The 13,257-nt window shown below is 34.9% G+C and overlaps 1 pseudogene; it reads left to right on the forward strand.

The window, feature by feature from the left end:
- Nucleotides 1-3,583: 3,583 nt before the first annotated feature.
- The window catches only part of LOC122484313, a 138,706-nt pseudogene continuing 129,032 nt past the window's right edge, over nt 3,584-13,257 (forward strand).

Consider the following 13,257-nt stretch of genomic DNA (forward strand, 5'->3'; position numbering starts at 1 on the left):
TTGGAAATATGAGGTTCCAGAAGTGTCACACAAATATAGAGCTCTAATGCTTTCTGATCACTCAAAACCCATGGTTAAAAAAATAATAATCCTAAATAGAGATGGACTGATAGTATGCTAGGAGATATTGCTGCTGCTCAGTTTAATAAAATATGATTGACATGCTTAGATTTATCATGGGAAGGATCACATTTTTATAACAATCCAAAATGACATGGAGCAAAATTTGCTGCCAGTGAGTGGAATGAGAAACACAATGCTCTGTGCTCTGTAGCAGAGCATTAGCAACCCAGCATTGAAACAGACAATGCTTGTTTGTTCAGGGACCTCACACCTTCCTTCATGAGTGTGGCTCCCAGGACTTGTCCCTATTATCTAAGCACCTTCACACACTGCTTTGCACTGTGCTCTCCCCCTATTACAACATTTGCTGGGAGGCCGGTTGTTCTTATTCCTAAAAGCTTTCAACTCGGCCAGTTGATTTTCAGAAAGATGACAGAGGGTTGAAATTCCCAAATACTGGGAAGCATTTCGATAGGATCTAGTGTGGAATGGAAAGGCAAGGTCTTCTTTTCTCCTTTTAGCACTTATGTTAAGCATCATTCTCTTCGACTAAAGGAAATGAGAATTTAAAAGGGAAAAATACACACATGTTCACTGACACATTATTCATAATAGTCCAAAAGTGGAAAAAAACCATGAAATTTTCATCAATGGATGCAAGAATAAATAAAATGTAGTATATGCCTACAATGGAATGTCATTAAGCAATAAAAACACATGAAGCATTGCTACATGCTACAACATGGATGAACCTTGAGAACTTGCTAAGCAAAATAAGCCAGTTATGAAAGACTACATATTGTATGATTATATTTTTATGAAATGTCCAAAATAAGCTGATCTATGCGGACAAGAATAGATTAATAGTTGCCAAAGGCTGCAAGTGGGAGTGGAGTAAAAACGCAGAGTGACTGCTAATGAGTATGGGTATTTGAGAGTGAGGAGTAATAAAAAATGTTCTTAAATTGATTACGGTGATGGTGGGGCAACTCTATGACTATCCTAAAAGGCATTGAATTTAAATAGTTAATTCTATGGTAAATGAATTATAGCTCAAGAAAGCTGTTATTTAAAAAAGACATTCATAATGAGAGCTAGCCCTATCGATTTTTTGTGAGGGTAAAAAAGGGCATATAAGATGCAACACCACATCTAATAGACATAGAGCAAAAGACATAGGACTTTTTACTTCTTCCCTAACTGCCCAGGGTGTTTCCATACAGAGTCCAAGAAAGCAGTGATTATAGTTTCTTAAAGCCCTGTAAACTCAGATTCCAGGCTTACGTTGAATTGTGTATGGTTATGCAACTAGCACGTAATGGAAATGAATCTTCAATTACTTTTTCTGACCACATGTTACCTACTCTTTCCACTACACCCCAGTAAACGAGCTCCAACACAACCTATTTTTTCATCTCTTAGGATTTTCTTAAAGTCCTAAAGGCTGCTTTTTATATTGATAATAGTAATAGTAATAATATTTCAATTTTACTTTATAGCATATATCATTTCTGAAAGTACGTACATCATCTTTTATATTTTCTCTTATTTTCCTCTAATTAGATTTTACTTTAATAAGCCAATTGTAACTATTATAATTGTACTGTTTTATCTTCATGCTACTCTTAAAATTCAATTTCTATAGTAAAGAGGCATTCAAGATTATTCTGCATTCTTAAATTAAAACAGCCAATTTTTTTTACAGGTAGGATGTTGCTTTTTAAAGCATGTTAAATTTGGTAAGGCTTGGTGGGAGATGGAAAGCTTTATGAGGTTTCATTAGTTTGATTGCATTATCTAGTTTCTTCTTTGCTTAAAATTCTTGTTTCATGCTCCTCATAAATTACATGTTAACGTTATACATTTTTACATTCTAAACTGCATTTGAAGATATCAATACTATTTGGGATCAATTAATATGAAAATTGTATTATTGGTGTTTTTATGTCTATTATTTAAAGAATATTATTTTTGAGGCTAGTATCAGGCTTTGGCAAGAGGAAATCATAAAATTTAAATTGTAATGTTCATAAGTTAAAATACACTAGTTGCTCAGGGAAAGCACTCTTAGTCCTGGTTATATGCCAGGAAGAAATCTCAATTGTGGACTCGCAGAGAGAGAGAATTGTGTAAAACACCGAGCATCCTTTTAAGTCAAATCCTCAGCAAAGTCTAATTTTTATCTTATTTCTGAAGATAGGTTTTTGGAATCATGTAAAGTCACACACAACTTGTTCAATTGGATTCTTTAGGTGACAAGAGGATATGGTGCTAAGCATTAGTTCATTTATGACTTGACGATTTCAGGATAGATTCTCAACGCATGCCCTTCAGTATAGTAGCCACTAGCCACATGTGGCTATTTAAATTAAAATTGACTAAAATTGAAAACTCTATGTCTCAGCCTGAGTAGCCACATTTCAAGTGCTAATGGTGATTGTGTTGAACACAATTATAAAACACTTTTGTCGTTACAGTTTTTTTGGACAGCATGCCTTGATTTTTACAGACCCGTCATTTTCTCTGCCCCTGGATTCAGTGTTCTTTTGAAACTGCAATGAAATCTGATCCAAAAGAACCAATAGATTGAGATTCTGCCACCTTCCAGCAATCATCCATAATATAGTTTGCTAAATTGAGTTTTGGAAATTGTTGCTTAAATGTTATTTTTCTTGAAGATTATTAGAAGTTCAGCTACTTAATGTGGCAATCTAAAGACAAAGTCATAACTGGAAGAAAAAAGTCAATTACAGATTATGAATGACATCATCCCCTAAAAACTAAAGAACTGCACAGAAGCTTCTTAAATTCTACTGAAGAGGTGATGATAGTAATTATAACAAAACAAAATTGAGAATTACAGTATCAAGTGCAATCACATATATCACCTCATTTAATCTTCAAAAATCCTATGTGTCAGGCACTACTCTTGTACCAAGTTGAGAGAAAAATAATAAAAAGACCCTCCAACAAAAAGGGTTAAGTAAATTGCCAAAGATAATTCATACTTTGTAAGAGATGAATCAAGGATTATACTCACTTCTCTTTGATTCAGTTCAGATTTAAGGTTTGTTAGATACAGAAAAGGTGATGAGCAGAGCTCCCTTAAGTCACAATTACAAAAATTTTATTATGAAAATGTGAAGGCAGATATAACCATGTGCCCAACTTGTTTATTAAAAGAAAAATAAATACTGTAAGTCACCTTTGTACACTTAGCTTGAAATTCTTTCCCTTCCTAGAATACAAAAAACTAACCAAAAATCTTGTAACAAGAAACAAACCTATGTTACTAAATGATTGTCTAGAACGTTGTATGAATATTTTTCCATTGAAATTATGAGTCACAAGCCATCTGTTTCCCTGCAATTTTGCTTTTAGTATATTTGCCCTGATATCCTTTCTTTTTTATGTAAATTAATCGAGAAATGCAAACACATATTTGGACCTTAATATCTCTGGGAATTTTTGAAAGACATATCTAAATGTTGTACTTTAAATTCTTGTATGTCAAATGGGGATGGTGGTGGTGGTTAGTGAATCTGTTCTTTTAGAATTGTCAGGGATAGAGAAAGTTGAATCAGATGGCATGTGTGAAGGTGTTATGCAAGAATCTAAAGCATTACGTTTCGACTGGTATGATTTATAATTCTTGCTCTTTTTTTTCCAGTTCACTTTGCTGAACTGCCCAAAATGCAATGATGTAAGAAGTTGAAATAATGTATCCTAAGAGTCTATTATTCATTCTTTTTTTAAACAGCCAATATATTCTACAGTTCACAACCAAATTCACCACAGAATAGCACCAAACAGATCTGTGTTAGCACTCAATTCATACACACACACACACACACACACACACGCGCGCACACACACACACACTTCTCCATATAATTCATTCATTTGGGTATATATACTTCTAAGTAAGTGTTCAGCCAACAAATCTAACCAATCTGACAATAGCTTGATAGCTAAGAATCACTAAGAAGTTTATGCTTTTCCTGATTTTTATTATACTAAGAATTCAGGCTAGATTTACCTATAAAGATGGAAGTAAAGTACTTTTTAGTGCTTTAAATATACCTTTTTCATTCCACGAAATACCTCATTAGGGTCTTAAAACACTCAGTATTTGACTAAGCATATATAAGTTATAAAGAACAAGAGATTTTTATTTTCAACCACTGACATTTTTCTAGATCATTCTAAAATAATAAGCTTAACCACCTCCAGAACTTTCTTCCTATCTGAATATCTTAAAGACCAGATTTTCAGGTGGCTTGACATAGTAAAAAAAGCACTGATAAAGTTATGAGACAGAACACCTGAATTTAAGTACCATTTTGGCTCTAGATTTGTTTCAGAATGACTGTTTTCTCATCTATAATTGGGGCTATGATACCTTCCTCAAAAGGCTGTTTTGTGGTTGGAGGGAGATGAGGTATATGAAAGAACTCTACAAATGTAATGAATTACAATTATCATTTTCATTAATGCAATGTTTGGCAAAGCGAAATAGAAATAGCATGACTGATTAGCCGCTGAAAGGGACTCAGCACCCATATGACCTGCAGTTCTTTCCTTCTTTTTTATTTTTAAAGGTTCCAGAGCCCACTGTAATATTTCTTTTAACTGCCACATATGTGGTATAATTTTCTTTCAAAATTTAATGAAAAATTAGCTTTTTACCATCTTCAGAAAATTGTCTTTTTTTAAGCTAAAAAATGTTTTAATGTTTATTTTTGAGGGGGGGGTGGGAGGGGCAGAGAGAGAGGGAGACTCAGAATCTGAAGCAGGCTCCAGGCTCTGAGCTGTCAGCACAGAGCCGGACGTGGGGCTCCTTCAAGCTGTGAGATCATGACCTGAGCCGAAGTCAGATGCTAACCAACTGAGCCACCCAGGCACTCCAGAAAATTGTCTTTAATTGTTGTTTTCTGTATTCTTAATTGAGTGACATTTGTGACTTTTGAGAGTCTTCAATGTACTGGAAGCCAAAGTTATTAATGCGGTTGACTCTTCAAATCATAAACTAATTCATTAACTCCTCACGTGTGGGGTCTCTCTCTAACTTTGTTATTCTATTCCACAATGGCTAGCATACAGGACATTCAATGAACACCATTCAATAACAACTCAGATATAGATGGGAGTGTGGAAAAGGACACATTTCAATTAACGAGTTTTCTTCCTCTGAGTCTGAAAGTTAAGACCAATCCCAGAATTAAAGAAAATGATGTAAGAGAAAGAAGTTTAAACTAATTGGCAGAAAGCCTGGCAAAAAATGTGGTAACCATGAGGCGAAATTGAAATTAATATTAGCTGTATAAAATCACAATCATAATTTCCTGTGTGGTAAAAAGCAAGGTAAGAATTAAAACACATGGCAACAGTTATCTGTAAGGAGGGGAGTTTATGGGGCGACTGGGTGGCTCAGTCAGTTGAGCGTCAGACTTCAGCTCAGGTCGTGGTCTCACAGTCTGTGAGTTTGAGCCCCGCATGAGGCTCTGTGCTGACAGCTCGGAGCCTGGAGCCTGCTTCGGATTCTGTGTCTCCGTCTCTCTCTGCCCCTCCCCCGCTCATGCTCTATCTCTCTCACTCTCAAAAATGAATAAACGTTAAAGAAAAAAATGTATAAGGAGGGGAGTTTATAGTGGTGTCTGCAGTTCTTCTGTAGTAGGGGGAGAGGGTAAAATGATTGAGCACACTTATATTTTGATAAGGAAGTATGCACATTATAATTTCTCAGATAACCAATAGAATATATTTACTCTATATAGTATGTAGGAATAAAATGAATTATAAAAATGTTTAATCAACCCAAAAGAAGGCAAAAAGGAGAGAAAAAGAAATATAGAACATGCAAGATACATAAAAAAGCAGAATATATGATGACATGTGTCAAAAGCATGTGATGTGTTAACTGTAAACAGATGAAATTCTCTGATTAAAGTAAAAAGATTATCACAAAGCAAACTCCACCTATATGCCATTTTCAAGAGGCAAAGATAAAATAAATACACACATTTTTAAGTTAAATAAAGTTATAACTTAACCCAGGAAATGATAAATGAAATAATCTTGGAATCATTTTATTAATGTTAAATAAAATAATATTCAGAAAATAGGACACTACTCTAAATAAAGAGGGTCAATGTATAATGATGTGTTTTAAATTTACTAAGAATATATTATAATTTAAAACACATATACTATCTGGTGATATAGTCTCTGGCTATTTTTAAAGAAGATTAAATGAAAATGTATTTTTAAATTGACAAAATATATTCATAATGAGTGATTTTTCATGTTTATCTCTATAACTGACATAACAAGCAATGAATATAAGTATAAATTTATAACTGACTAAGAAATCCAGCCAAGATACAGAAGATTTCAACAGCGTAACTAACATATAATCTTAACACACACACACACACACACACACACACACACACACACACACTGCATCCAGCACATATATATACTAGGATGTTAAGAATAACAAACTAACAGATCTAGCTTACTGAACTTTTTAGAAAATAATTTACATAAAATAAATACTATCTGTTATTGTTATGGTTTAAAAATACTCTAGGGGGGCGCCTGGGTGGCGCAGTCTGTTAAGCGTCCGACTTCAGCCAGGTCACGATCTCGCGATCCGTGAGTTCGAGCCCCGCGTCAGGCTCTGGGCTGATGGCTCAGAGCCTGGAGCCTGTTTCCGATTCTGTGTCTCCCTCTCTGTCTGCCCCTCCCCCGTTCATGCTCTGTCTCTCTCTGTCCCAAAAATAAATAAATGTTTAAAAAAAAAAAACGTTGAAAATAAAATGAAATAAAATAAAAATACTCCTAGGAACTGTTGTCTACCTACTTCTCTAAACTTTTCTCTTGCCATTCATGTATTGATTTAAATATTCAAGTAGATTTTTATAAACCTTATAGCTTCCTGCGATCACATTCGGTTTCATGCTCCTCTGACTTTGTCATTTCAGATCTTTCTGCCTGAAATATTCCAGCTTATTTCTACTCTTGTACATGCTGTATTATGATTCAGCTTTATGAAAATAACTTCTCTTTTTTGTCCCTTTTAATCAGGATTCCCTATACCAATCCAGGTGACTGTAGAAATGCCCTTTCAATACCTAATTTACCTGATAAGTCTATTGCTTCAGTAGTGATAGTTTCTTAAAGTTGTTACTCCAGTGCATAAAACTGTTTTTTTTAATTTGCTTCTCTCCCTGTGCTGAATTTCTATCTTTATTACCCACCTTGATCCCAAATTTAGAAACCTTTGCTAATTCCCACACTAAAAATTTAATTTCTATTGCCTATATTCTTCCTTGTCCTCACATCGGAACCCACCCTTCTTTTTAAATCAAATACCTATGATTATATTAATCATATTAATCATTTATTCTTTATCTTTCCTCTTAGAGCTCAACAAGTTAGCTTTCTTCCAAGATGCAAACAGTTCCCCAAATGATGCTTCCTACTTGAAGTTAGCTCTGATTATTTGGAAGATTCACCAAACTAACTATATTCTGCCTTCTTATAAACAAACCCAAGAATGCAGGTGTACTTTCTTGCCACATATATGAAACTATGTTTAGTGTATATTTATAACATGAACAAATTATATGACTTAGGTTGCACATTTATAGAAAAAAATCAACCATTCTTTAAAGATTCCTTTAAATATTATCCACTACCTATGAAATCATTCAGCAGTGTTTGTGGATTTTGTGTGCCAACTGTTTCTCCAATCTTTACTGCTTCTGTTTTCTCAAGAAAAGAATACTGTGGTAATCCCTATGGTTATATTATTATACTGCTTACCGTATACACTTATTATGCATACTTTTAACTCTACAATTTGAAAACAAGGTGGAGGTGAAATTTCTGTGAGGTTGAAGATATTGCAAAGGTATCTTTGAGTCTATAAGATAAAAGAAACATTCATTTTGATCTATCAAAGGTAATTACTTCTCTTCAGTTTAAGTGCATTGAAATTGTTGGGAACATTTTATTATTATCCTTAAGTAGGAAATTATACTCTGAAATGCCAGGTTTTAAATATTTAATTTTAGAAATAATGCCAGCTCCTATGTCCCTGTTAACATAGAACAGAGAAAATCAATAGCTCCTAGCAGGGTGATATGTCACCTAAGAAAGGTTATCTTTATGATGAAACTGTGCCAAATGTATTAACTAATTTTCTTATTATTCTGGACCGAAAACATAATTAGGTTCACAAACCTATGGCAGTTGGTGTGGCTTTAATTTCGTTACTCTCAAATGGAAGTTGAGAGGACTACATATTGAATTGATTTTGCTAAGATATGTAAAATAACTGTGGCTCTTCATTTACACATTCACTATTAAACCTCTTTTTTCCCGTGACTTCTTCATCACAGTAAAGATGACCTATGCCCACTCACTTGCTCAAACTAAAAACCCAAGGGTCACCTTCAATTCTTCATTTCGTCTCACATACCAAATTCAGTCCAGTAGTAAGTTGCTGGTTCCACCTCCTGATACATACTGTATTTCATAGCTCCTTTCCATGCTCATGGCAGGCTAGCGTCCTCTCCCAGCCCATTACAGTAGACTCTCGACTGCACTTCCTGAGCTTCTCTTACCCTCATGTAATAGTTAACTTTATATATAGATAAACCACCAAATGCTTCAGACTACAATCCTCTAATGATTTCTTAATGCACTCAAGATATAATTAAAAACTCCTTATCAAAGCCAGCAAAAGACTTCAGATGGCATAGGTGTTGCCCCTGTACTGGACCTCGTTCTGTCAACCCCTCAGTAACAACCAGCCCAGTCACACTGGTGGTCTTTCCATTTCTTGAACATGTACATACATCTCATTCTCATACTTGCTCTTCCTGTTCTGCCTAAAGAGAGTGCTTTCGTCCCAGATATTCTCTTTGCTATCTCCCCCCAAATGTTAATGCTTCAGAGAATTCTTCCCCCGTTACTTTTCTAAAGTAAGCTGCAAAACCACAGAGAACAATTTCTTTATCACCTTGTTTCATTTTATACATAGTATATGTGACTGTTTATTGTGCACATCTCTTCTGCTAGAATTCTTGCTTGTCTCATGCACCACTTTGTCTGGAAGCTAGGGATAATGACCTTGTGCGACAGAACATCAACCACTTTTTTAATGAACAATATCCACTTTTTTTGATAAAGGTTATAATTTAATTTGATTTTTAATAGAAAGTACAGGTACAACATAAAAACTATGATTCTGAAAATCCTTAAAAATATGAAATCTCAATTCATACACCCCCAAGATGAAAATTTATAAATATTTGACTTCTTACCATAAGGGTAATAGACTCTTGGATGTTACTGCTGCCTTGAAACTTTAATTCCATTTCTGTTAGGTGGTGAAGAAAATCATCATACAGTGTGGGCCATATCACTTGACTAGATTTGCAAGTGGTTAAACCTAAAACCTAAAAGTGGCAGAAAGCCTAATTATGTAGAACATGGTGAAAACAGATGCTCACTAACATATAATAGATTGCATACACTGTCACAATTCATTGCAGCTGAGAGCATCTGAATGACAAGACTTGGCTCTTTTGGAGGCTTGGCACATGATGACAAACAGGATTGTGGGTTGCCTCTCTTAGGGTTGCAAGATGAGTGATTACAGTCCAGAAGTTCTGGTTCCCAGTTCTCACTACTAACGCTGAGTTCTTATGACACTGGAAATGTTCAGTGTTACAAAGGAAGAGCCAAAATTGCCAAAAGGAATCATATATTTTCTAGCAAATCCTGTGAAAATAAAAAAAAAAAACCTGAGAGAGTCCATGTAGAGCAAAACTTTATGTTACATGATCACCTGAACCCTGAAGAGACTCAACTCAGTTTTCTAAGCTCTATTGATGTAGAATTGATACATACACCAAAATGCACTCATTTAATATACTGTTGACCCTTGAACAATACGTTTGAAGGGCACGGGTCCATTATAGGTGGCTTTAAAAAAAATAAATACAGTATAGTACTGTAAATATATTTTCCTTCTTATTGTCTTAATAACATTTTATTTTCTCTATCTTACTTTATTGTAAGAATACAGTATATACTACCTATGACATACAAAATATGTATTACTCAACTATTTATGTCATTGGTAGGGCTTGAATTCAACAGTAGACTATTAGTAGTTAAATTTGGGGGGAGTCAAAACTTATATGTGGATTTTTTGATGTCATGAGGAGCCTGCACCACTAAGTTCTGTGTTGTTCAAGGGTGGACTGTATACATCTTGATGAGTTTGGACACACGCAAACACCAATGAACCACCACCACGATCAATGTATTAAACCTTCAAAATTTTCCGTGTGTGTGTGTGTGTGTGTGTGTGTGTGTTTGGTGGCAAGAACATTTAACATGAGATCTATTCTTTCCACATTATTTTCCAGCTTGATGGGGATATTATTGACATAACATGTAAATGTAGATGTGATGACTCAATACATTGAAAAATTATGACCACAGTAAAGGTTAGTTAACACGCCACATACTTACCCTTCCTATTTGTGGTGATAAAACTTAAGATTAACTCTCTTAACAATTTTCAAGTGTATAATATTGTATTGTTAATTATAGTAATCTTACTATTACATCCTCAGAATTTATTCATCTTATAGCTGACAGTTTATATCCTTTGACCAACATCTCCCAATTTCACCCAGCTCCCAGCTTCTGGCAATCACCATTTTACTCTATTTCTATGAACTCAGTTTTTTTTTTTAATTTTTTTTTTCAACGTTTATTTATTTTGGGGACAGAGAGAGACAGAGCATGAACGGGGGAGGGGCAGAGAGAGAGGGAGACACAGAATCGGAAACAGGCTCCAGGCTCTGAGCCATCAGCCCAGAGCCTGACGCGGGGCTCGAACTCACGGACCGCGAGATCGTGACCTGGCTGAAGTCGGACACTTAACCGACTGCACCACCCAGGCGCCCCAATGAACTCAGTTTTTTTAGATTCCACATATAAATGAGAACATAACGTATCTGTCTTTTATGTCTGACTTTTTAACTTACCATAATATCCTCAAGGTTCATACATGTTTTTGGAAAAGGCAGAATTTTCTTCCTTTTATGACTGAATAATATTCATATATATGATATTATGTATGATATAATATATATATTATATGATATTTTTGTTATACACTTATCCTTTAATGAACACTTAGTTGTTTCCATGCCATGGCTATAGTAAATAATGCTGCAGTGAACATGGGGGTGCAGATATCACCTAGACATAGCGATTGGACCTCCTCTGGATATGTACTTAGAAATGGGATTGCTCGATCATATGGCAGTTCTATTTTTAATACTTTTGAAGAAACACCATACTTTTTCCCATAGTATCTGTACTAATTTCCATTCTCACCACATTGTGCAAAACTCTAGACACAGATTAAAGTGCACCATAATGTATTGTTAACTATAGGTACTATGTGGTATAGCAGATCTCTAGAACTTGTCTTGTGCAACAGAAACTTTACATCCATTGAACAATAATTCTCCATTTCCTGTTGCCCTCAGCATCTGCCAACCACTGTTCAAATTTCTGCTTCTATAAGTTTGACGATTTTAGAGACCTCATATAAGGGCAATCATGCAGTATATGTTCTTATGTGATTAGCTTATTTACTTAGCATAATGTAATATCTTCAGGGTTCATCCATGCCACAAATGTCAGGATTTCCTTTTTATAAAGGCTGAATAATATGATTAGCTTATTTACTTAGCATAATGTAATATCTTCAGGGTTCATCCATGCCACAAATGTCAGGATTTCCTTTTTATAAAGGCTGAATAATATATATATATATATATATATATATATATATATATATTACCACATTTTCTTTATCCATTCATCTGTCAACTGACCTTTGGATTGTTTCCATATCTTGGCTTTTGTGAAAATTGCTGCAATGAACATGGGGGTGCAGATATCTCTTTGAGATCCATATTTCAATTCTTTTGGATGTATATCCAGAAGTAGGATTGCTGGAGTATATTGTAGTTCTATTTTTAATTTTTTGAGGAAACTCCATACTGTTTTCCATACTGGCTGCAGCATTTTACATCCATTCTACATGCCCATCAATAGTATATAAAGATTCCTTTTTTTCTACATCATACCAATATTTCTTTTTTTATAATAGTCATCTTAATAGGTGTGAATTGATATTTCAGTGTGGCTTTGATATGTGTTTCCTTGATGCTTATGATGATTTCATATACGTGGTGTCCATTTGTATGTCTTTGGAGAAAGGTCTATATAAGTCCTTTGTCTGTCAAATCAGGGGTGTTTTTTGTTTAGAGAGAGAATGAGCAAGTGAGTCGGCGGGGGGGGGGGGGGGGCAGAGAGAAAGAATGAAAGGATCTCAAGTAGAATCCATTCTCAGTGTGGAATCCAACATGGGGCTCCATCCCACAATCCTGGGATCATGACCTGAGCTGAAAGCAAGAGTCAGATGCTCAAGCGAATGAGCCACCCAGGCACCTCCATCAAATTAGTTTTAAGTCAAGCCAGAACTAGCCTCAATTACCCAGTCCTCTCTTTATAATATTCTCACATTTTCCCAATATGCCATACACTGATTTCTTTGAAAGAAACTTAATTTCTAAAATTTAGCCACAAAAATGCTGAAAATAAATTATGTGATCCATATATAATTGGCTCATCATATATTATACTGCTACTATAATAAAATGGCTCTAATATGCCTTCTCATGTTCAAATTTGCATACAGTAAAACAAACTAACAAAAAGGTAAACTCATTAGAATATAAGTTCCATCAGTGCTGATACATTAATTACCAAGACCAAAGATTTCTTTTTTTCTTTCTCCCCTTCTTCCCATTCCTCCATCCTGGTGTGAATAGGTTATAAAGAAAGTTGTTTTTTTTTTTTTTTTGTAAAAGCAATAGAAGTTCGGAGAAGAGATTACATACTGGTGTTGGGGCACTGGAGAGTAATTAGATATTAATCACTTTTGGTATTGATGTAAGTTGGAGAAGCAAGATGTAGGTAGAGCAGTTTGACCACTGTGAAGCCATCCAAGGGAAATAGTGCTAAGCTCAGAGCACTGAAGAATCATCTTGTTATGTGGGATTTAAGCAAATGAGGGAGGAAAAG

Source organism: Prionailurus bengalensis, chromosome D1 (genome assembly GCF_016509475.1).
Source record: "Prionailurus bengalensis isolate Pbe53 chromosome D1, Fcat_Pben_1.1_paternal_pri, whole genome shotgun sequence".
In the NCBI taxonomy this organism is placed as follows: Eukaryota; Metazoa; Chordata; class Mammalia; order Carnivora; family Felidae; genus Prionailurus; species Prionailurus bengalensis.